At 51.9% G+C, this 20783-nt stretch overlaps 1 long non-coding RNA gene across 6 annotated transcripts in view; it reads left to right on the plus strand.

The window, feature by feature from the left end:
- The window catches only part of LOC123581644, an 82986-nt gene that overhangs the window by 11911 nt on the left and 50292 nt on the right, over positions 1 to 20783 (plus strand). Inside the window, exon 6 of one of the 6 annotated variants that reach the window (XR_006703900.1) lies at positions 7933 to 9455. The exons of the other annotated variants lie outside the window; for them this stretch is intronic. This is a non-coding gene — a long non-coding RNA (uncharacterized LOC123581644). Of the gene's footprint in view, positions 1 to 7932; positions 9456 to 20783 lie in introns of those variants that run through there. 6 annotated transcript variants of the gene reach the window in all.

Consider the following 20783-nt stretch of genomic DNA (forward strand, 5'->3'; position numbering starts at 1 on the left):
GGGCCAGGGTCAGAAAGGAGGGCGCCCTGTGGGAGCGGGTGTCAGAGAAGGCGGGATGGCCGCAGCAAGGAAGCTGGGGGTGCAGGAGCGTCAGTGTGGGTGCCCTTGGGAGGGCCCTGGACGTGCCACGTGGAGGTTGGCAGGCGTGCGGCGTTTTCAGGGTAGTGTGCTCGTGTCTCACTGAGCTAGGAACTGCTTGGTAAAAGTGCAGATCCTTGGTTTCCACCTTGGTGCAGAATGCGGAGATTTTGACCCCATGGGCCCAGGCATGTGCATTTTCATTTTGTGGGCATGTTTTTGGCACCCCAGGAAATTCCGATTCTGCTGACCCTTTGACAGAGCAGAAATGCCTCTCTCAGGGCCTCGGGAACCCCTGAAGCACAAACCCATTAAGGTGCCTAACCTTGCTGCTTCTGCGGGGGCCTGAGGCTTGTGTCTGGACTGCCTGTTCTGCTGTCAGCTGACCCCTGGGGACACATGGTCCCGGAGGCCACGTGCAGGGACATCATATCGGGGCCTGATTTCCCTCCTTGGTCAGGTGACAATCTGACAGCTCATCTTGATTTCATCTCATTTCACATGTTGCCTGTTCAAGAAGCAATTTCAGGTGGCTTATAAGGCATAAAATACATGAATATGGCATAAATTAAAAGTGGGAGAAAGATAGAAAAACAGAGGGGACGAAACAGAGTGAAGAATAATGACGCTCAGTTATCGGGCGTCACTTCCCTGAAACCTGTTCTAATTTCTTGCAGGGTTTATGGCTACTTTGCGGGCCGTGTGGAGGATTAGGGTTTAAGCTGCCAGTGCTCCTTCCGCTGCAAAAAGCCTCGCGTCTCTATAGAAGCTAAAGCCACCAAATCCGTACTGGATTTGTTTAATGAAATGTGCTTCTTAGCAGGCGCGCGATGTCGAGCAAGTATTGTCTGGCGGTGAGAAAGTCTGGATGCCCGGCCCGCAGTGCCGAGCGCTGCCAGTGACTTTTTTGTGCCCGTGAATGCGGGGTCCCGCGGCTGCTCGCTAAGCCGGCCCTGAATGCACAGCAGCTGGCTGCAGGGCCGCTGGGCTCTGTCCCTGACCCAGGGGGTTCCCAGGTCCCGGAGACTCAGGCCTCGGGTCAGCTGTAGGCGGCCACCCCACACTCCGGGGCCTTCCGGGAGCCAGCGGGATGATGGGCCCCCATCTTTAGGGTGTTGGGTTCTAGGGGAAGCGTCTGTCATAACATTTGCTTCATGGAGAGAGAAACCCCTGGTCCAGTAGCGTTAAAAGCCTCCACTCTTCTGTGATCTCCGTACTGCAGACCTGCCCTCCCCCCCAATTTGCTTTTGTGTTCCTGGTGGTAAGAATACACTTGTGAGTGAATGAACCTCCAGGCTGAGGAGGTCAAGCAAGCTAAGCTGGATCCGCCAGAGCAACGGCAACCTCCCTGTCCCAGCCTCTCCAAGGAGGGCGGGGCCATGCTGTGTTGTCTCCAAGGAGGGCGGGGCCATGTGTGGTTACCTGCCCAAACATAGGATTTTTTTTTCTTTTCTTTTTTTTTTTAGGTTTGTTTATTTATTTTGAGAAAGTGAGTGAGGGACCAGGGGAGGGGCAGAGAGAGAGAGGGAGAGAGAGAGGATCCCAAGCAGGCTCCTTGCTGTCAGCGCAGAGCCCGACGCAGGGCTCGAACTTACCAACTGTGAGATCACGACCTGAGCCGAAACCGGCGATGGGCCCTCAACCGACTCGGCACCCTGAAACATAGGATTTCTTAGATCTGTGGTAATTTCAGTCAACGTTCTTGGCATAGAGAAGTTGATTCTTTAATCCAGTGATCTTTCTTGTCTCCCCTTCTTGAATTTCCTCAGGAGCGCTATGCCAGTGCAGCATCTGCACCGTGTGTGTGTGTGTGTGTGTGTGTGTGTGTGTGTGTGTGTGGGGTCGCGGCTTTCTCTGCAGACTTTCTCTGCAGAGTAATGATTAAGCAAAACCAAAGGGCAGTCTTCTGTAAGGGCGCTGTTGACAAATATTTCGGTTACATAACCGTGAACTGAGGTTGCAAAGTGTTGTATCCCCAGGTCCTTAACTCACCCCTCCTGCCACTGGCTCGGGAGCTGGGCCTGGTCCCCTGGTTGACACCACCTTGTCCACAGGGGTGGCTTCTCTCCTGGGACATAGTCTTCACCCCTTCCCTCTACCCTCCCTCCTAGTGTGGCTTTTCCGGGGCTCTTCATGCGGGTTCCTGCTGCAGCGTCCTGAGGCCCTGGTGCTTTGGCTCATCTTGGCTGGTGAGAGCCTTTGGCTGTAGGGAGGAGCGTGCGTGCGGGTGTCCAGCCCAGGGCTCATCATCTTGGCCCGCGAGGCTCCTGGCCGCCAGTGGGGAGGATGAGGCAGGGCTTAGGTTGGGCTGCAGGTGCAGTGCCCACAGGGGGGCCCCAGGCGTGTGGCCTCAGGAAGTGTCCCCTCTCTGCAGCCCAGGGCTTTGGATGAACGGGGGCAGGTGGAGCAGTGGAAGAAGAAGGGTGCTCGGGGGGTGAACACTGGAGCTGTTTTCCAGGCTGGGGGTCTATGGGTTGTGTGGGCGGGGAGAAGCGGGGGCCGGGAAAAGCGAGGGGCTGGTAGAGGCTGGGGGCGGCCAGGAGAAGTGGAGGGCCGGGAGAGGTGGGGGCAGGATTGGGCTCACCTGGGTGGCAGTCGCTGTGGGTCCCAGATGGGTCACCAAGGAAGCGTGATGGGAGCTCACTCCTCCGTGGGGTAGGAGCTGGCCTTACAGCCTCAGATGGCAGGTGGTTGGCAGAGGCCCAGACCAGGCTGGTGGGTGAGCTGGAGGGAGCAGTTAGCGGGGCACAGGGCTGGGATGTAACCCTCCCTCCCTCCTTCTCTCCTGTCCCTCCTTCCCTCACTTACTCATCGCCCACTCTGTATGTCATGGCCTCGCGTTAGGCACCGGGGAGATGGAGAATGTGGCACGGCCCACGCTCAGGAGGTTTCTAGCCCCTGACTTCCTGGGGGTAGGAGGGTCCGTAAACACCAGAGGGCCAGGCCCCAGAATTTCCAGCAGTCTGTGTGCCTCAGGAAACAAGGATTAGGGGTGTTTCTGTAGTACCTTCCAGCAAAGAGTGACACCCCCTCATCTGGGTCCCGCCTCAGCTCTTGCTGCATCAGGACCCCGGCTCGGGAGAGGAAGTGACCTGCCCCCGGCCCAGGCAGCGTGCCCCAGTCTTTCACAGAGCCAACCTGCCGCCCATGTAGATGGGATGCTGACATGGAGAACATTCTAGAGGATCTGTAAGAGAGGACTCTAGGTGTTAATGGGGCTTTATTCAATGTGATCTAAATTATGAGGCATAATTAGATGTATTAGGTTAACTGTATAGAATTACTGTTTTTACAGGGCAAAGATGGTCAAATACGGTTTCATAGGGTCTGGCTAATGGTTGCAGGGAATATAAAGAGAACTCATATTGTATTTTAGAATATATTAGTTGCCTCATTCTGACCGAGGCAGTGCCTCCAAGGATACCCGTTCGACAGTATTTCTCGAAGAGTAACCCGAGGATCTGTTTGGGGTTGGAGTTGGGGGGTTGGGCTTCGACAGTCAATGTTTGAAGGCATAGCCCCATATTCTCCTGGGTTTAGAGATGTCCTGTGACTTGTTAGTTCATTAGCCACGAGTATATTCAGCCTCTGTTCCAGTCTGTGTGATATACTTTAGTATCTTTTGGGATAAGCAGTGTTTACCGTCTGCTGTGAAATGTTGTTCCTTTTTTGCCTCTATATTAGGGTTTTCCAGAGAAGCAGAATCAGTTAATGCGTGTGTATATTTATCTGTCTGTGTCTATGTCTGTGTCTGTCTCTACCTGTATCTATCTCTATCTCTATCTCTGTATCTATCTATCTATCTGAAAGAGTGAGCAAGCAAGCAAGAAATTTTAAGGAATTGGCTCACATGATTAAGACTGGCAAGTCTGAAATCTGCAAGGTGGGCCATCAGACTGGAGACCCAGGGAAGAGCTGACGTTGTATTTCAAGGCCAAAGTTCCTCTGCTGGCAGATTTCCCTCTTGTTTGGGGAACATCAGTCTTTGTTCTATTCAGCCCTTCAACTGATTGGATGAGGCCCACCTACATTATGGAGGGCAATCTGCTTACTCAAAATTCACCAATTTAAATTTTTTTTAAATGTTTTTATTTAGTTTTTTTTTTTTTTAATTTTTTTTTTTCAACGTTTATTTATTTTTGGGACAGAGAGAGACAGAGCATGAACGGGGGAGGGGCAGAGAGAGAGGGAGACACAGAATCGGAAACAGGCTCCAGGCTCTGAGCCATCAGCCCAGAGCCCGACGCAGGGCTCGAACTCACGGACCGCGAGATCGTGACCTGGCTGAAGTCGGACGCTTAACCGACTGCGCCACCCAGGCGCCCCTGTTTTTATTTAGTTTTGAAGGAGAGAGAGAGACAGAGCATGAGCAGGGGAGGAACAGAGAGAGAGGGAGACACAGAATCCGAAGCAGGCTCCAGGCTCTAAGCTGTCAGCACAGAGCCTGATGCGGGGCTTGAACCCATAAACTGTGAGATCATGACCTGAGCCAAAGCCGGACACTCAACCAACCGAGCCACCCAGGCACCGCTCAAAATTCACCAATTTAAATGTTAATCTCATCTGAAAACATCCCCATAGGAACTTCCAGATTAATGTGTGACCACATATCTGGGCCCAGCCAAACTGGAAAACAAATAACTATCACAGCACCTAAAATGACATCTTTCAAATAGCCGGAAGTTCCTTTGGTACTAGAAGGCCGATATAGTTAGTATATGCAAGGTAGGTTCTAGATCCCATGGGGTGACAGGAATGCTTAAAAATGATCAATAGATAGAAAGCCTGAGTTCTTTCTACCAATTAATTGGTAGGCATGGGATAGCCATTCTGTGCCCATCTTGGACAAGTGCACGCGTTACATGGTTAATAACATATGTCAGAGTCTTCCTTATTGCAACTCAATTTTTTTTGCCAAACCCACCCTTCCATCCTCTTCCCCTCCTTTCCTCCCCTCCCCTCCCTTCTCACTTCCTCCTTCCTTCCTTCCTTCCTTCCTTCCTTCCTTCCTTCCTTCCTTCCTTCCATATTTATTGGGCATCTAGCATATTCCAGGTACTAGGCCAGGTCCTGGGAGGTAGGGGCGGGGGGTCAGGAATGAAGACATCCTACTATCAATAGTGGCTTAGAGCCTGAGAGGGGCTCCTGGTGTAGAGTTAGTTTCCCGGAGGTTTGAGGTCAGCCTTGGAAATCAAGTTCCTTTCCCTTTCTCCAGGGCTTCCTCAACAACATGAGGTCTTAACACGCAGCCTGCAATAGTCCTGGGTGGTCCTGAGGGGCAACACCGTGTCTTTTTTATAATGCGTCTTTTCTTCTAAACAGAGGGACCTTGCCCTCTTTCCCGAAAGGAGGGATGGAGGGCCAGCACCTCACCTGGCAGCTGGTTCGAAGTGCAGACCGCAGGTGCACTCACAGCAGCCTACCCAGGGAGCACCTGCATTTTAACAAGATCTTCAGGAGATTCTTGTGCACGAAAGCCTCACATGTGCTTTCCTAGTCCTCCTTTCCCTCAAAGACACAAAGTTCCCTTTAAGATCTGGAAGAAGTGAAGGTCTAGCCAATGGACTCGCTTCCTCGGGAAGATTCTCAGCAAGTGCAAGAGGTGGAACTTTATTCTGAAACCAAGCGAAATAAAGCGTCCTCTTCTCAGGCTCCGACGGATGCAGACCGAGGCTCCCCCCGAGGGGGAGACGCTGTGTCTCTGCACCTGAGCCGTCCTCTGGAGGGAGCTTGGGCAAGATGCTTCACTTCTCCAAGACAGTTTTCCCTTCTGTAAAATGGGGATGAGAAAAAAGATCCTCCTTTCTGAGTTGTGGGGGAAGTTCACAGATCCACACGGGGTGGACGGTGTGTCGGGAGCCAGGTGTGGCTTATGATGTCACTGCAGTGGGGAGGGCTGGAGCCGGGCTCCTCATCGCTAAGTGGGGGTAATGCCTGCTGCATGGGCTGGCCCAAGGATTAAGAGGCTATGCATGCACGATGCCAGGGTGACAGCTATTATTTTCATAACAACTGGCTCGTGTAACTGCCCTGCGTGTATGGCAATCAGCCGTGGCTTCAGGGAGGCCCCGGTACCTGAATCATCCAAGGACAGGTGGGGGCAGGTGGAGGAAGAGGCCACTTTGGGCTGCGGCAGTGCCTTCTAGATCGTTCACAGAGGCACGGTTTATCCCGGGGCACACAGGCCTAGATTCCTGAGAGAATCCGTAAGAAGCACTGAAGTTGACATGACATGTTGCTAAGTAGATTTCTTTTAAAAGGTGTTCTCTCTCTGAGGTAATGACAGATGTGAGTGTTGCTATGGTGACAGGTTGTCTGTTTGGAAGTACACAGCACAATGGTTCAGGTGGCTTGCCTACAATTTATGGTCGTAGAATGTAAGCAAGGCCCCTTTTGGGAAATTTTACCAAGGGGTCTTCTCCTTCTGGGTTCTGGTTTCCAAAGCCGAGTTTATTTTGTGCCTTGGGTGACTGCGCAAGATGGGGAGACCATTGCATGTATTTAGAAGGACAGAATCTATGCACACCACACGGTTGAAAGTTCAGGGCTTTCCAGGAACTGAAGGTGATTGAAAAAAGTCCCACATGGAGCTTAGAGCGTCAAAGGGAAGCAGAATCTGCGAGCCTCGAAGTTATTTTAATACGACAAGCGCTCGGGGAGTGCCCGCTGTGTGCTGAGGGTCCCACGGGGGTGGAGGGTGGGTGATGAGGTACGAGTGAGCCGCGGTCCCTGCCCTTCAGAGGTCAGGGCAGAGAGCCCAACGCAGAGCGGACTGGGCTACAGGCTTCAAGTGCTATGGACACAGCTGGGTGTTTGGGGGCTGGGACCAGTCCCAGTGTGAGGGCCGTGGTCTGGGGACTGTAGCAGGAGCTTGAAGGATGAGCAGCGTTCCTGCAGAGTCCATTTATACAGCTGCCTATCATTTCATCCTATAGAAACACAACATGTGTTTTTTTTTGTTTTTTTTTTTTTGTTTTTTTTTTGGGGGGGGGGCAGGGATCTCCTCTTCGAGGCTCACCTAGGCTGCTTCCAAATCATCTCTGTTATGAGCAGGGTGGTGAGCACTGTCTATGCCTTTTGAGCAAGACAGTTGAAGTAGGAGATACGTGAGTGTACGCAGTGTGTTGTCTTGTTTTAAGAAAGGCAGATTCCCACCCGCAGCGCCTCATTCAGACGTGTCTGGGGTCTTGGAAGCTTGTCTACCCTATGTTCTCCTCCCAGTGGTCCTTGAGAGCTTGCTGGGAGGTCCATTGGTAGGAGGGGAGCACAGCCACTCATATACCCTTGCCCCAAGAATGGTCCTCCTGTGCCGGGGACGATCATCCTCTTCCACCGAGCACGTAGCTTCTGGAGGGACACACATGGGCGGAGGGGGACACCCGCCTAGCCAGCCAGATCAACCAGATCAACTCTGGAGATCAATGGGGTGACAGATGTCGCAGCCAGAAAGCCCCAGTATCCTGTTCCAGAGAAGCGTACCCCCAGGTCTCCCTGTCTGCCAGGGCCTGGCCTGCCAATGTTTCACCTTGAGCAGATGCAAATCCTCGTCTTGGTGTTTTATGGCCTCTGCATCTGTTCTTTGATTTTTCTGTATTGTGTCTCTTTTGAATGAGAGGAAAAAATGCCCGTTTATGAGAACAGAAAAAAAAACCAAGTTTCAGGAAGTGCGGCTCATGTCTTGGTGTACCAATGAATGGCATCTCGTTGCTGTCCAGCAAGTGGTCTGCTGTGGTTTGTTCACCAGGACCATGAGCTGTCACTGACACTGTCCTGGGAACTTTCTTCTCAGGCGCCGGCTCTAAGCTCATCCTCTTGGGTTATTCTCTAGTTGCTTCTATTCTCTTCCCGGCACAGCCCAGAAGGCAGCCACTCTCTCCAGAATCCAGAGCCTGCCCTGCTCTTCTTCTCCTACTGATCACAGATCCACTGATGGAGGAGGGAGACACTCTCTGAGGACAGCCCCGCTCCAGTGACGTCATTTCCTGCCTGGTATTCGGGACTCCTTTTGTTGGAATTACGAGAAACACGTGACACCTGTAAGGGGCTGCCTGGTACCTTTCCTGCGACAGTTTCCAGCAGGGATGGGACAGGGAAGGAAAGGAGATCGCCATCTGTGGGTCTCCATCAGACGTGGACCCTGGCCCAGTAGGTACCCGCGCACCAGCTAACAATTGGCTCTGACCTCAGATCTGGGCTGTCTTGTGGCACTAAGTCGCAGACTTGCCAGCTGGCTTGTACGATGGCCGGTCAACTGTGTATAATCCCACAGATGTGGACCCAGCAGAACCACCCAGCTACGGCTTGTCGCTGAGCGCACAACTGGGCTTGGACAGAGTCAGTTTAGATGACAGCTGTGTGAAAGGTCACATAGCAGTTTGCACATGGGCAGTGGGCAAATTCTCACAGTCCAGGGGCTGGGCTAGCTGTGCAGGCTCAGACAACAAATCGCAAATCCCTCTCTCTGGGGTAGACTCACATTAACCACGCTCATGGCACTGATGTCTATGCTGGATGTCAGCTTGTTATTTTACAATGAGAACTCCATCTGTCGAAGGGTCTAGAGGGCTGAGTCCTCGGCTTACCCTATTCTGTGCGGAGAAATCTACCTGGCAAACGGTTGATCTTAATCCAACGGTTGCCTGGTGACTGTGGGATCAGAGCCAGGGAGCAGGTTAGCAGATTTGAATGCTTAGTGACATTAGGTTTCCATGCATTTCTTCCCCCGATGTGTTGTGAGAGGCGCTTGCCATCGGGACTGGAGAATTAAAACCCATTCCTCAGACAGACCTGTTTCTCTTCTGGCTCCCTGTTGTTCTGGGTTTCTGTGGCTGAAAGCTTCTCTGCTCTAAAGAATCATTTTCTTTCGTTATGAGACTTGTCTCACAGGCTGTCTTGACTTTCTCACTATTTCACTTACATCGTGGCTGTTCCGATCTCCAGGCTAATGGTGTTTCCTGTAAAATTGCCCGAGTTTCTCAGCACACTGTGAAAAATGACTTCTGGGGTTTCACTGGGGTTATGTCTGCCCATTGGTAGTTCTTTGTTTTGGGGGGATTGGTTCTTAGTTCCTCTTTTCTGACCTTGCTTGTCGCTGCTCAGCCTGTAGGAAGGCCTACAAAAGGCTTGAGTGGGAAATGTGCCTGCCCCTGTACCGGGCTGTGACACCAGCGTGAGCAGTTGTTAAGGGCAGATGCAGCTTTATCGGGCTTATTCTTTTTAGGCTCCCCTTTAAGATGAAAGTAGAAAATGTAAAATGTAGTATTAGGCACAAAAAATAACTACTTTTTGTTTTACATTTATTTTTTGGAGAGAGAGAGAGCAAGCAGGGGAGGGGCAGAGAGAGAGGGAGAGAGAGAATCCCAGCAGGCTTCACTCTGTCGGCATAGAACCCAACGTGGGGCTCAATCTCATGACCACAAGGTCGTGACCTGAGCCAACAGCAAGAATCAGATGCTTAACTGACTGAGCCACCGAGGCACCCTCAAAACGACTACTTATTTAAAAAGGGCCTAGGGGGGTGGGAGGGAGGGGAGGGTGGGGGATGGGTATTGAGGAGGGCACCTTTTGGGATGAGCACTGGGTGTTGTATGGAAACCAATTTGACAATAAATTTCATATATTGAAAAAATAAATAAATAAAAATAAAAAGGGCCTAGGTTAGTAAGGACCCTGAGGCTTTCAGTTTTATGAAACGCATGAAAAATTGACCTCTTCCAGAGGCTGTGGTACAGATAGGGTGGGTTTGGGTCCAGAGAAGCCTTGATCACAGACCATGGGCACTCAGGATAGGGTCTTAAAAGTTCCTGTGCTTAAGCGTAAAAAGTTCACATTGACAATATTTACACCAATAATGCATGGATTTGCTCTTACACAACACAGAACAATCCAGAGTGAAAAGGACATAATTCTCCTCTAACTAATTCTGTTTCTCAGCCTGCCTTCTGTAAGTAATCCCTATGGACAATTCAGGTCGCACCCTGCCCCCCGCCCCACCCCGGGCCTTTTTCATAACCTACGCAGATGCACATCTACCTTGTTATTTCAAAGGATGTGTAGTAATCCAAGCCAAGTGTACTTGGCCAATCACTTATTGATGGGCATGTGGGTTTATTTCAATCGGTTGCTTTTACAAACAGTGTGGCAGTGATTGTCAAAAAAAAAAAAAGGGCATTTTTTTGCACATCTGGATGTATGGGGATATTTCTGCGGGGTAGGTGACTAGAAACGGCAGGTGGGGTGAAAGTGTGCGGGATTTAACGTGGTAGATTCAGTGAATCGATCTCCAGGAAGACGACCCCAATTTACGCTCCTACGATGGTATAATAGCACTTCTTTCTCTGTATACTTATCAGTATCTATTTTTAATCAACATGATGGGTGAAGAATGGTATTACTGGTTTTTTGGGGGATTCTGCTTCCACATGAACGTATACGATCGTCAGGGAGTACGTAACTCACTTGACTTGGGCTAACCCCAGAATGAATGTATTATCTTAAAATCGAGAAAGCCAGAACATCCCATTGAGCCAATGTCCCAAGTATGTACAGGTTCTGGACACTTCCGCCCACCTGCCCTGTTACCACCTGGTGGGTGCCACCATCTTCCTTGGCCTGGGCGACCGCAGTAGAGCCCTCGCTGGTCTTCCTGCCTCTCGTCTTGGCTATTTTCAGTGATGGCCGTCAGATCGTCCCGTTACAACTCCCGGGTTGGAGACCTTCCAGAGCTCCTGACCTCCCCTCCCGCCCATCAGTGAGTGTCCTGCAGGGTCCTGCAGGGCCCGCATGGCCTGGGCACCACGTCAACCCCTCTCCTCTCCCCGGTTCTTACTCAGTTCCAGGTACACCGACCTCTCTGCTTTTCCTCTCATCCGATGAGTGTCCACCGAGGGCTTTGGCACTGGCTGTTCCGTCCATCTGGAAGGTTCTTCCCCCAGATGTCCACAGAGACAACTACCTCACCTCCGTCACACCTCTGTTTAAATGTCATTTTCTCAGTAAAGCCTTCCCACATTGAAAATGGCAAACTCTTAATCTCTCTGGCTGTGTTTATAGATTTTATGGCACTTTCGAACATATTATGTAATTACTTACCATTCTGCTTATTGTTCATTATCTGTCTCTCCCAGCTATAACGTCAGATTCTTGAGCAGAGGGCTCTTCCCCCACCCCCTTAATTTATTTAAACAAACAAACAAAATACTAAAAACGGTTCACCCAATTCTCCCAACCCCTACACCCCACCTCTGGAAACCACCAATCTGTTCTCTATGAGCTTGGGAATCTGAGTGTGGATTTTTTTAAATTAATTTTTTCCCCCTAAGATGCCACATGTAAGAGAGATCATTTATCTTTCTCTGTCTGACTTTTTCACTTAGCATCATGCCCTTGAGGTCCACTCATGTGGCAAATGGCAAAATTTCATTCCTTTCGTGGCCGAATAACATTCTATGACATAGATATACCACAGTTTCCTTACCCATTCATCCATCAGTGGACGCTCAGATTGGTTTCCATGCCTTGGCTATTATAATAATGCTGCAAAGAATATGGGGGTGCATCCTTTGAAGCTGGCGTTTTCATTTTCTTTGGATAAATCTGCAGACGGGGAATTGCTGGGTCATATGGCAGTTCTGTTTTTTTGAGGTACCTCCATACCATTTTCCATAGTGGCCACACCAATTTATATTCCCACCAAAAAGGTGGCGGTTGCGAGGGTGCCCTTTTCGCCACATCCTCGCCAACACTGGCTATTTCTAGTCTTCATGATGATAGCCACTCAAACAGGGGTGAGGTGATGTCTTATTGTGGTTTTGATTTGCATTTCCCTGATGATTGATGATGTAGAGCATCTTTCTGGGGATCAGCGGGCCATGTGTAGGTCTTCTTTGGAAAAACGTCTATTCAGATCTTCTGCCCATTTTTAATTGGATTTTTTTTTTCTTTTTTGTTGTTTTTTTGTTTGCTTTTTGCTATTGAGTTGCATGAGCTCCTTATACTCAGATATTAGCCCCTTATCGGATATAGAATGTGCAACCAGTAGGAAAACAGCAGCAGGCAATGTTGACAACCTTCTCTTGTGACAGAAATTCAGATGAGTGCTAAGGTCACTGCAAGGTGAGGGTCACCAAAGGTCCTCAAGAGGGAAGGCCCGGGTAGGACAGGACTCAGGTGAGAGCACACCTGAAGGACCTCGTGGACAGAAAGCCAGCGGCTGCTGGGTACTCCCTGGCCGCGCCCGGTGGTCCAGACGTCACCTGCGCGTGCGTGCTGTGTGCTTTGGTTCCAGGGGTCAGTACCCGTCTCGCAGGTACTTCCTGTTTGAGTCCCCTGTGCCGACTCCGCTCCTCTTGGAGTGTCTGAATCAAAATGGTCAGCAGCCTGTCCTCCGCCCTGCCTCCCCTTTGCCTTGACGCCTGTCCCGGAGCACTGTGCCTCGTGGGATGGGGTCTGGCCCTGCCCTGCGGTGGGGGAGAGTCCCTCGCGGCTGGTACAGGAGGAGGCCCTTGCTGGGCGGGCTGGCGCGCCCCCTTCCCGGTGTGGGGGCTGTGCTTACTGGGGTGGCCGCTCCCGCACAGCTTCCCCCAGATGCAGGGCACCCCTGCTTCGTGCTCAGCTGCTGGACTGGAGCCTCTGGGCACCCCCCAGGTCACCCGTACTGTCACCCGTGCCCCCGCCGGAAGGTGATGATGGCAGGTCGCCTGCCGCCATCTCCTCCCGGCCCCGCAGGACTCGGGTGTCGGGGGCCCTGTTGCCGGGCCTCTCTCTCCTCACTGACAGGAGGGGGAGGAGAGAGCCAGGAGGGCTGCCCGTAGTTGAACTTTTCTAGATTCCTAGACACACTGTCACCTGAGACAGGGGCCACGTGCTGCCTGGGGGGTGGGAAAGCCGGCGGGTTGCGGAGGCCCTCCCACCCAGCGCAGGGCCCCGGCCCGGCCCTCTGCCGAGTGCCAACAGTTGCCTCTAGTGAGGTCGTCATCAGGAGCTCGCTGGGTCCCCACAGCAGCACCACCAAGCAGGCCCATTGTACAGCTGAGGAAACAGAGGCAGAGAGCAGTCGGAAACTGACCCACTCACGTGGCGGAGCCATGAGAGAGCCGGGATTCCAACGCGGCAACCTGGCTCCGGGGTCCATGGCCGGGAACATCCGTCTCGCTGTGGTCCCACACCTCAGAGAAAACGAACAAGGGTGAAAGAAGCCTTGTACTGATTTTTTTAAATGTTGTTAAATGAAAAGGAATTAAATGATCAGAATGGCTTCGTGTGGCCCAACGTCACTGGTCATCGGCGAGGGGCTGGGTTTCTTGTCCAGGCTTTCTGCGCAGCACGGTGTTGATGAAAAGGACAACTGACTGCCAAACCCAGTTGTTTCAGACCTGAAAATAAATGAAATGAGCCTGTTTTTTTAAGAAAAATATCTGACAATATTTGTTGCCAATTATAAAATTATAATTTTCAAGCGGCACCTGGGTGGCTCAGTTGGTTACGTGTCTGACTCTTGATGTGGGCTCAGGTCACGATTTCACAGTTCATGGGTTCAAGTCCCATGCCAGGCTCTGTGCTGTCAGTGGGGAGCCTGCTTGGGATTCTCTGTCTCTCCCCCTCTCCCTGCCCACCCCCCGCCCCCCCCGACTTATGCTTTCTCTCCGTCTCAAAACAAATAAATAAACTTAAAAAAATTGAAACTTTCAAGTGAAAATTAGAATTTTAGAAAACTTCTATCCACTGCTGTGAATTTGATAGCTTCCTAATTCAGAGTTTTCTGATGAGCTTAAATGGTTATGTTACTGCTATGATTTATGGATGTTGTATAATGAGATATGTCAACATATCACACATGCTCATAACTCAATGAATCAGTATTTCCCAAGTGATGAATGCATGATGTTGCAGATGCTTGACCAGGTAAAGAAATATCCAAAATATATTACAGTGGGTTTCAATGCAACAGTATTTGAAAAATTAACTGATATGGTTTCAGATTTGACAGTGCAACTAACCTTTAAGAAAGTACCAGACAGGTGCCTGGGTGGCTCAACCGGTTCAGTGTCTGACTCTGGATTTCTGCTCAGGTAGTGATCTCGAGGTTTGTGGGATCGAGACCCATGGCTGGCTTTGTGCTGACAGGCCGGAGCCTGCTTGGGATTCTCTCTCTCTCCTCTCCCTCTACCCCTCCCTCACTTGCTCTCTTCCTCTCTCTCCCTCAAAAGAAATACACACATAAAAAAAAAAAAAAAAAAAAAAAAGGAAGTACCATTTGTTGAGTTTTGGTGTACTATCAAAGAAGAACATCCACAATGACGTGAAAAAGCCATCATGACGTTGTTCTCTCTTGTCCAACTATATACTTGAGGCTGACTTTCCTTCACGTCCCTCAACTAAAACAGCATAATGTGCACATTGAAAGCAGAAGCAGATGTTAGGATACAGCTGTCTTCCATTAATTCAGACACTTAGGGAGCTTGGGAAATGCATAAACTGTTGCCATTCTGCTCACTGTTATTTTTGCTTTGGAAAATGCAGTTATTTTCTTAAAATGTAAAAATGTATGCCAATGTGTGATGAATCTATATTGTGATTTTTGATACAAATTGAAAAATATTCAAAGATTTTCTCAGTTTTAATTTCTAGTACAGTAAATATCTTCAAATACAACTCACACGAACACAAGCTCCTTAGGGATGCTCGACAATTTTTAAGAATATAAAGTGGTCCTGAGATGGAAAAGCCTGAGAGAAGGTGCTTTTTAGAAAAGCCAGCCTTAGTTTAGAATAGTCAAGAGACTTCCCTCGAGGCCCCGGGTCGGGGACGGCAGTGCCCTTCCCTGTCAGCTCGCACTAGCTCTAACTTCTGCCTTCCACGCAAATGGCCTGGACCCCGTCTGGTGTGGCTCCGAGAGCCCTAGGCGAATCTCCTCTGTGGCAGGCTATTAATTTTTTTTTTAATGTTTATTCATTATTTCTGAGAGAGAGAGACTGAGAGCACGAGCGGGGAGGGGCAAAGAGAGAGGAAGACACAGAATTTGAAGCAGGCTCCAGGCTCTGTCAACACAGAACCCGACAGGAGCTCGAACCCACGGACCATGAGATCATGACCTGAGCCGAAGTCTGACGCTTAACCGTCGGAGCCACCCAGGCGCCCCATGCGGCAGGCTATTTAAAAGCAAAATGTAATGTGGGCACCAGCGTTTATTTCTGAACAACGTGCGAAAAGAGAACAGCAGGATATAAAGTTCAAGAGTGAATGTGTAGTGAGCAATGTGGGTGTCATGTCCCGCGGCCGGGGAGTGGGAGGCGGTACCTGGAAGGCTTGGGGGCCACGCCGACACGGGGAGTGTGGGTGCGGTGCTCCCAGTGCGCACCGCGGGCCTGCTTCACGTCGGCCTCTCACATCCGCACCTCTGTCTGCTGCCTGCCTGTCTCACCCTGGACTGTTGGACATCGGGACCTCGGACGCACCGCCTCAGTGGCTCCACAGCTATGGCAGATGAGGCTGTTGTTCACTGTTGACCTCGAGCATCCCCGTCGTGCTTTCCTCCCTGGCAGGACAGTACCGAGTTTATGTCCTTCGATTTTGAAGTGGAAAGATATCCTTGGACTTCTGAGCACTAAAGAAATAACCAGTGAAGCACCTTTGGTGTGTTTTATGGAGGAGTCCTATCGATGAACATTCTTCGTCTTCTTCACCATTCCTGACCATATTTTCCGTGTCTGAGCCCTGCCGTGGATTCAGGGACGAGTCAGACTCAGCGGATGAAAGTGCTTAGTCTAACTGGGATTACCTGGGCAGCGGGAGATATGTGGGGCCAGGAGAAAGCCGTCTCTTAGGACATGGGGTTGGGTGGTAGCCAGTGGTCATACAGAAGGATGTTGGGAACCGTTGCGCAGGTGAGCCGGAAGGCTGAGTCCAGAGTGCCCCGGCGGGAGTAAGCAGGTAGTGGTGATGAGGACAAGGCTGTAGGTTTAGGGAGGAAAACTCAGACAACTTTTCCGGAGTGGTTTCCTTGCTTTGATGAGCATTTTTTTTTTTTTAAGTTTATTTACTTGGGAGAGGGTGATAGAGAGAGAGCAGGAGGGGCAGAGAGAGAGAAAGATCTCAAGCAGGCTCTGCACTATCAGCACAGCCTGATGACGGGTTTGAACTCACGAACTGTGAGATCATGACCTGAGCTGAAACCAAGAGTCGGAAGCTCAACCGACTGAGCCACCCAGGGGCCCCTTGACGAGTGTTTTTATTTAGCTGACCTTGTTGAACACATACTGCCTTCCGCCAAGCCTGGCCTTGGGTTGCTGGAGGAGTCTTGGAGAAGTTCATTGAGAAGGTGGGGCATGGACTTGGCCGTGAAGGGTGGCCAGGATTTGAGTAGGTGAAGAGGAGCAGGAAAAACACTCAAGGCTTAGGAAATGGGGTGAACGGAGGCATGGGAACGGGAAGATTCAAAGCACATGGACCAGCTTAACTCGACCGCCATTACGTGGGGAGCAGGTTTGGGCTGCAGAATGGAAGGTCTTGAACTCCAGGCTTGAGTTCGGAGCCACGGATGGCCTTTGAGTGGTGACCGGGCCTGTGTGCGAAGGGCTCTCAGAAGGGACGTTGATGGCGGTGCTTGGAAATGACGGAAGGAGAAACTCTAGCCCTGGAGCCACAGGGTGCCTCCTCTTTAACGGGCAGTGGGAGAGAAGAGGAAAAGATGTGGAGAGAAGCACTCTAGGGGGGCCGCCCGAAGTCGTATGGCGAGGGCGTGGGAGTGAAACCTGCTGCCAAGTTTTGAGCCCGACACCAGTGAAATACAAATACACTTGTGTTTCCTTACATAGCCGAGTGCGCCGCTGATCTTTAAGAAGTGCTTGTCTTATTTGGCACTTAGTTTCTGGGAAGAACAGGAGGAAGAATTCTCTCAGGCTGGGAATCAAGTTTTAGCTCACTTCGAGACTATTATTCTTACTTAAGAACACACAGTCGGGATCTCTGGGGTTAGGAACCGGGGGGCAGATAATGAGCTCACACCTCGCATTGTTTGTGGACGCCTGTCTCCTCCGCTAGCCCGATGTGGCGGGCGGCCTCTGAGGTGGCCCACGGCCCTCACTTCCGGTGTCCGTGCCCTACTGCAATCCGCTTGGGTGTTGGCCAGATCCGATGACCTTGCCTCTCGTCAAAAGACAACAGAAAACGGCAAAAACGACGAGATGTCGCTTCCGTGACCGGAATACAAGTCAACGGTGACCTCTGTCCTGTTCTCCCTCTCTCCTGTTCCCTCGCTCTGAGCAGAGTGGCTGCTGTGGTGTGAGCTGCCCCTTGGAGAGGCCCATGAGGCAAGGAGGTGAGGAATCCAGCAACAGCCAGCTGAGACCTGAGGCCTGCCGGTCACCGTGAGAGCAAGCTAGGAACGAAGTCTTCCCCCAGTCTCCACCAGAGGGGACACGGGCTCTCATCTTTACTGCAGCTCAAGAGAGGCCAAAAGCCAGTCCCAGATTCCCGACCCATGGGACCTGCAAGATGACAACTCTGTGTTGTGTCAGGCTGCTAAGTGGGGGGACATTTGTTACACAGCTGTAGATAGCTAATACACTCAGATCCTCTTGGTGGTGTCTGAGAGCACTATTGGAGGCCAGGCTGCATAGGTTCGAGGCCTGGCTCTGCCGTTTACAAACTGCCCAACCTTAAGACAATTACTCCCGAGTGTTCCAGTTTCTTGTCTGCAAAATGAGAACAAGAATAACACCTGTGTTGTAGGGTGATGGTGAGAATTAGGTAAGACAGTCCTCATAAATTGATCAGAACAGTATTAGGGCTCAGTAAGTATTAACTGCCATTGTTATTATTTTCTGTTCTTTAAAGGGGAACCTGATGCTAATCCCTCCTGCAGTTTCTATTGTACTGCTCAGCCCATGCTGACCTCTCCTGCTTGGAGTTTCTATGGCATCTTGTCTGTACTTTATGCCCTACTTTTCCATTTAAAGCCCTCTGTCTTATTCTCGGATCGTGTCAGATGTAGACACTCTTCCTAATGCTGAAGGGTCTCCAGGACTCAGCAGTGCGCTTGACACAGAAAAGGGGGTTAGGGATTAAATAAAGCAGGCAGATGAAGAGGGAAACAGGATCAGAAGTGACCTCCTTGAGGCCAGGGACATGTGGAGTTATCGGTTACTGTGCGACCAGGGCCAAGCGCTGCCCCAGCACAGAACGGTGCGAAGCCATCCTGTTAAACTGATGGACCGAGCACGCACAAGACCATAGACCCAAGAGGCGAGACGTGCTGGACCACACGCATGTGCACAACGGGAGAGGCCAGCACAGGGGGAACGTGGAGGTGCGTGCCGGGGTGGTCCCGATGACACAAAGTGGGTGCCGGACAGATGTCTGTCGCATGAATGGACAGGGAACCCAAGGTGAATTCATTGGTGAAAGTTCACCAAACTGGCTGAAGTGATTGGAATCTGGATGATGGGGAGAGAGGCTCATCATGTGAGAGGAAGTGCAGAGCGGGAAGCCAGAGGGAAGAGCTGGGGCCTTGATCTGGGGCAGTACCCATCCCCCACTGGCCCTCCCCTCCCTGATGGCCTGGCCTGAGAGTCTGGTTCTTCTTGGCAGTCAGCTCCACACGGGGCAGGGCTACGTGGAAGTTTGGCAGCAGGTAGGGAGAAGGCAGAGAGCCCGACAAGCAGAGAAAAGGTGCCAGCGGCTTCTCCTGGGCACACGGTCAAGTGAGGATCGACCTTGTCACCCTGTGCCCGGAGTGGCCGCAGATGGTGAGACGGTGAAGGGGCTGACCGTGGTCCTCTGTGCTGGAGCTCTGGGCGGGCACCGTGAGGCAACTCTGTCGCCCGGGAGGTGAGGCTCACTGTCAAGTCCCACCACAGGCCAGATGGCCTCCTGAACCCCAACTGCAAGGCCCTGAGTGGTGCCTGCCATGGCGGCTGGCGTGGCTTGTTCAAAACCCTCAGGCAGGAGCTCTGTTCCCTCATCCATGCGTGTTTTCAGAGCATCCACTCTGTACTGGGCCATCCACGGGGGGGCAGGGCAAACCTAGATGCACTCCTGTCCCCTCCACCCTCACCATCTAGGGCAGGAGGCCGGGGGCCAGCCTGCCAGGGTGTGTGGAAATGTCCATGGGCTTCTAATGCCGTCACAGTGGCTGGGAGGGCCACAGGCATTTGGTGGATGGGGCCGGGCCCTCCTGCCAGTTCGCAGACAATGTCCCAGGGTAAAGCATTACCCTGCTCAAAATGCTGGTCTGCTCTGGCTTTGGGGACTCCTAGCCCAGGGGGGGAGATCAATGTTAATTAACCACACATATAAGTGAATAGTTCCAAGCCTATTAACAGCTATGACAAAAATGATACAGGAAGGTCAGGGGGCGGATAATACAAGGTATCTCCTGTGTGCGGGTAAGGAGCAGAGGTGGCACAGGGAAGAAGGAAGGTCTTCCCGTGAAAGCAGTGCTTAGGCTGGAATCAGAAGCACGAATGGGGCATTGGGTTGCAGGGGTGAGTGCAGGGGCAGATAAGAGGAACATCGTTCGGGAAGAAAGGGGAGAGAGAGAGAAAGAGAAATAGTCTGAGGCTAGTTATGCAGGCCCTAAGAGGCCACGTTGGGATTCTGGTCTGTGTCCAAGAGCGTTCTGGGTGAGGGGGACCTGACCGCGTCTCAGGTGTGGGAGCAGATGGCGGACCGGAGGGTGAAACGTGGAGGTGGAAGGACAGCTGGGTGGCTGTAGCGTTGCCTGGTCCCTGAGATGGTCCTGGCTTACACTGGGGGGGGGGGGGGGGTGGGGCGAAGACAGAGGACCAAGTGGATGCATTTGCCGGATGCCAGGAGGGAAACAACTCGGGGTACGTTAGTCCGGGGCAAGGGAAGGGATGGTGACAAAGAATCCGTGCGGGTGACCATTCAGGAAGCTGCCGACTCGGGAAGCAGAACAGGTCCAGGGAGGGAGTCAGGAGCTCGGGTTTGGACGGGCTGAGCCAGAGGCGTCTCTGACCCGGCCGGCGGGGCTGGTTCGGACTTGCACTGGTGTTGCTGTGGGGGCCGAGGGGAAGCCCGGACTGAGGAATCCGGGGGAGCCTGGAATACACACAGAGCAGCAGAGACCGTGGGAGTGGGCGAGCTTACCCACACGGCGGTTAGCAGGGGACACGTGACCCCGTCTGAGGCTTGAGGCACCCTCATTTATCGGCCAGGCAGAGAAGGATGACCCAGGCAAAGAGATGGGGAAAAGAAGCAGGAGAGGAACGAGGGACACACATGTCCCTGAGGCTGAGGGGTCAGCAGGTCCTAATGGAAAGTTGAGTAAGAGGATGATTGAGAAATGTGTCGTGGATCGGAAAGTGGGGCCACCGGTGACGTGGGCAAGAACTGACGTGGTGGCTTGACGGGGGCAGCGGGTGGGCCAGTGGGCGGGAGGACAGGAAATGGAGGCGGCCTGACATCCCTTTGAAGAAGTGTCGGAGGGAGGAGAGAGAAAGCGGCAGTGAGGGGGTGTGGGGTCAAGCGCAGGCGTGTATGTGTTTGATTTGGGGTGGGTGAGCCTCTCACATGCTCCTTCCAGACCAGAGCTGGCCGGGAGAGCCCCGTGTTTGACCTCAGTTACATCATCTAAAATAATAGCTCATTATGTACAGATTATCACCACCAGACAGTTACCCTTATAACGAGGGTGGCGCGACGGCTGTCCTCGCTTCACATGAGAAGCCCAGAGTGGTTCTGTA

The sequence above is a fragment of the Leopardus geoffroyi genome, chromosome A3 (genome assembly GCF_018350155.1).
Source record: "Leopardus geoffroyi isolate Oge1 chromosome A3, O.geoffroyi_Oge1_pat1.0, whole genome shotgun sequence".
Classification (NCBI taxonomy): domain Eukaryota; kingdom Metazoa; phylum Chordata; class Mammalia; order Carnivora; family Felidae; genus Leopardus; species Leopardus geoffroyi.